A 4,611-nucleotide genomic window follows, 5' to 3' on the forward strand; every position below is an offset into this window, starting at 1 on the left:
TTGTACCATACTCAAGCCTAAAGGTAGATTACGTATCCAAGCGTTATGAAGAAGTGAGTTTTTGTTGATTGATGATTTGTCTCTAACATTTGCTCTCTTCATTGTATCCCTCTCTAGTTCAAAGTGGAAGGCTGTGAGAAGTGCAGTAGTCTTTTCAACAAAGAAGGCCGTGTGCGGACTGTGAACACTGCGTCTGCGGGGGGGTCTGAGGAGCAAGATGAGGAGAAGGAGAGTCTGAAGATCCAGCTGAGAGAGATGGAGCTGGAGCTGGCCCAGACCAAACTGCAGCTGGTGGAGGCCGAGTGCAAACTCCAGGTACACTAACACAGGCCCGGCCTAAATCAATACACATACTGTAAGAGTTTGAGATAACTATACGTGACTCGGGGAACAAATGCATATAAACACAAGGATTTCCATTTCACATTGTTTCACCCCCCTGATGATCGAGGACCATGCAAGTCATGCCACATTTATTGAGTTGCAATATAACTTGAATAATACTAGTTACCATTGAAACTATTCTAGGTGATGTAGAAGCAACTACACAAACAGATGAACTGTTACAGTGACACAACACTACTGTGACAACCTTAGAGAACATATCCAACTACATTTCATGGAGAACATCCTGCTGGCTCTATTAAATGATGTCCAGTTAGTCCTTTATGGGAGGATGTTTGGTTTCCATCCTTTTGTTAATATCTACACTACCTGCTTTTATGTTAAACAATTTGTCACCTGGAGGTCATATTCTACTCTCATGACTGTATTAAACTAGGATGAGGTCCCAGCAGAAAGTAGGCTATTGACAAGATACAGTTAAAGAAATTGGAGGCGTAATTCAATTTTTAATCAATCCGAAGCAACATTAACATCTCACTGAATTAAATTAGAGAGCTTTGGACTATTTCAGAAATATATGTAAACACAGTTGCAGTAGAAGTCAATGTGAAAGTGTGTGTGTGGTGAGTTTAAGCATTGCAGGAGTAGAGTGAACTATTCATCATGAAAGCTTTTGACCAACAGCAGAAGCTCTGTTATGAGCTCATCAGGAAGGATGTCAAAAAGAGAAAGATGAGGATTTCACATGATTAATGGTGTCTTTTAAAGTGGGGAGGGAGTTGGGGGGGGGAAAGTTGCTGATTGAAGAAAGGCAAAGTGGTAAAAAAAGACTTTAAAAAGTACACAGGGGCTTTGAAAGGTGAACCAAAATCTGCTTACTTTGTTATTTACTGACTGTTTTGGACGCCTGCTGATTGATCTTGTCTTCCACCAGGACCTGGAGCACCACCTGGGTCTGGCCCTGAACGAGATGCAGGCCGCCAAGAAGACCTGGTTCAACCGAACGCTCAGCTCCATCAAGACCGTCACGGGGAACCAGGGCAAGGAGACCACCTAACCTGATAGCCCCTTCCCCAGTTTTACCCAGGCCATGTGTGGAGCTCCCCACACTGAAACCTGCGGGCACATAACTTAACCCACCGACTTTAACATGAACATTGACCGTTAAATCCAAGGACGTCCATTACTACGGACTGTGTTTCTTGTTCCTCTTATTAAGAATGTCGTCATGCATAATCCCCATCCATTATACCCCCCTCCACCCCCAAATGACTACAGCCAAATGTGCTGCTGAGAAGGGGCAGAAACGTTCCCCAGAGACACCATGTGCTTCCACCGGTCACAGAAAAAAAGCGTGATGCTTCATTTATTTCTGTCTTTGTACTGCTGATGATAACGACCCGCAGAAGAAAGGCAGGACATCTGAAGAGTTACTGTCCTGACGGGATAGAGAAGAAAACACTCCGTCCTTCCTCACTCTTCTGCGGGATCCCCTCTAAACTACTGGTGCAACCAGGCCCTGTCAAATGTTCCTTTTAGGTACGAGAGCTAATAGACGCCTTTTCAAAACTGAGCTTTTTTCTAATTTACGTTAAAAAACACCTTTTTGTTTTCTACATGTATGTATGTACATGAATGTGCTTATGTAATGAGCATATGTGTGTATGTGTAAGCACGCATGTTTTGTGTTGACTATGGGGTGTATGTGAGACTGAAAATATGTGTTTGAATGCATAAATAATAGACTGAAGTAACGTTAAAATGTGTATACGAGGAAGAGGGAGACAATGTGTGGGAAGGGAAAGAAAAAAGAACTAAGGTTATGTGTGTGTGTGTGTGTGTGTGTGTGTGTGTGTGTGTGTGTGTGTGTGTGTGTGTGTGTGTGTGTGTGTGTGTAAGGGGAAAGAGTGTTTCCCTGGTTGTCTAGTTTCCTTTATTGTTTAAATGTGCATATGAATGATGCTGAAGAAAAGTTTGCTGACAAAGCCTTGATCAGAAGGTCGATAACATTGAAACTAGTGGATGTGTGTGAATATATAAATTACAGTCAATTGTCCTCACATCAAATATCTGACATTTAACATGCTTGAGGTTTGTTTGGTTTGGATGTCCCAGCACAAAGAAACTAAAAAAAGCTCCAAACCGTGCAAACCTTCTCATGTAGTATACACTTTGTGTATTTATGTTACAACACTGTTAAAGTGGTGCAATGCTTTTTCAAACCCTAAACATCACTTTGTGGAAGTCAAAATAGAAAGGCCACGCACAGGACGTTGTGATTCCTGCTGCACTTGAACACACCTTCAACCCCCTGCTGTAAGGCCCAGCTGCTCTGTGACCTTCGACCTCTGAACTAGACAGGCAGGGTCATGTGTGGTACTCCATCGAGCAGGACGGTTTTGTTTTTCACACTTCAGTCGGATATTTGGGTTCTCTTTCACCACTACACACTGAATTACACTGTTGGTTTTATATATTGGCAGATACAGAACAAACACACAGTGGCTGATTTATGTGGGACACCTGCTTCTATTTCTGAGGACAATTTCTAATTGTTTGGTCACTTTCTAGCAAAGAATAGTATGATGTTGGATCGAAAAGATGTAATGATTATTATAGTGTGAAGATCAGCAACACTTTAACAGGAGGGCCATATGACAGATACGTACAGAAGTGTAAGCATGATTAATGGTTGAAAAATGCTGAATGATGCAACAAATGTTAGTTTCTTTTGTCCCATGCTGATGGTAGAAAGCAAAGGAAGTCATTAAAAGCTTGTTTCCTGTGTTGAGTCAAAGTTGAAGTTATGATTTTTCTTGACTTAAAATTAGATCCCGTAGTGTCACTGCCACTGTGTAGAAAAGCTACCGACCATCATCTCAAGATAAATCCAGCGACATGACAGAAATCTGTGTTTGTTCCGGCTCCCTGCACTCATTGAGAACACATTTGGGAGGAGGTGGAACAAGAGATCAAGCATCTCGCAGCCTCCAAAAATCAGCAGGAATAGATCGATGGAACCTGCTTGGAGCGAAGTCCCTTGAAACATGTTTGAACTCCTCGATGAATTCATGCCTCAAAGAATTCCTCTTGTTCAGGAGGCCATAGCAGATGTAGAACTATCAAAGTGGATGTGATTGTAGAAGCAGAAAATGAACACGTAAAACTGCAGAAGTGAAACTCTGCACCTCTAGCTTGGATCGGTATCACAGAAGATGCACCATCAGTCGCAGGGATCAGAGGTCAATGCAGAGGTCAAGCTGACATGCTCGCGATGGGGGGTTTCAAAAGTGCATGCGTGTGTGTTTTCATATTTAGGGGGGCAACCATTTCTCAATTTCTATTCACTGATCAAATGAGACTGGAGAATAAAAACAAACAGTGAAAACTGTATTTCTGTTTCCAGCCTAAACTGAACAGTTACTGTTTTTTTTAATTTAACGTGAAGGTGGAATCTGATTGGCTGAAATCTGCTGGTGATGTCAGAGGAAGGACCAAGATGAAGTTATTCCTCTAAAGGCACTGGGTTGTATATAACAAACATTTAAACATTAATATTGAGTTTTTGTTCATGATTTTCTACTCTGTAAAGATAACTAATTTTGCCTACTTGTATCTACCAACCTGCTGCCGTGCTACCGTTTAATTCACAACAATGTTTTCTGTTGTTATTTTTGCTCTGAGCTTCTCAGTCAAACTGCTGTTTGGTTAATTAAATGCCAAAATGTAGCTTTATCATACGACAAAAACATTATCAACGTGTGGACATTGTAGTGTAGGATGCATTGTATACTTCATGAATTTCAATATAAAGATATCGACACAAAAAAGTCCCTGCCTGTTTCGTTTTTTTTATTCTTAAATCAAATACAAATCTACCCGACGACTGCTCAATATCGGCAGAAGACAATCAGTTATCGAACTTTATTTGACACTATATCATAGTTTAGTACAGGAGTAATATTAGAGATTAAAATAAAAAGGTAACCAGAAATGCCTTGTTATATATAATGCCATAAAACAGATCATAGTGTGCCATTAAAATGATATCAAAGTTACGGTAAATCTCAATACCACGGTGAGAATTAAAAACAAACAAATGTACATTTTTCTCTTTGGGTAATGTTTTATTATCTCACAGACATGCTATAACTTTTCCTCCATCACTTTTCTCAAGAGCACTGAATGTTTAATTTGAGGCTTCTCGCCAATCTCAATCAGAAATCTTTAATTGTTTCCCATATCGCCAGCTTCTATACAATCTAT

The 4,611-nt window shown here is 40.6% G+C and overlaps 1 long non-coding RNA gene across 1 annotated transcript; it reads left to right on the top strand.

Annotated features, from left to right (window-relative positions):
* The first annotated feature begins 29 nt into the window (after nt 1-29).
* LOC104948747 (uncharacterized) lies at nt 30-4,081 on the top strand. The gene is made up of 2 exons (XR_798763.1): nt 30-315; nt 1,280-4,081. It is a non-coding gene; the product is annotated as an uncharacterized lncRNA (long non-coding RNA).
* Nucleotides 4,082-4,611: the final 530 nt, after the last annotated feature.

Source organism: Notothenia coriiceps, unplaced genomic scaffold (genome assembly GCF_000735185.1).
Source record: "Notothenia coriiceps isolate Sejong01 unplaced genomic scaffold, NC01 NC01_scaffold00000034, whole genome shotgun sequence".
NCBI classification, from domain to species: Eukaryota; Metazoa; Chordata; class Actinopteri; order Perciformes; family Nototheniidae; genus Notothenia; species Notothenia coriiceps.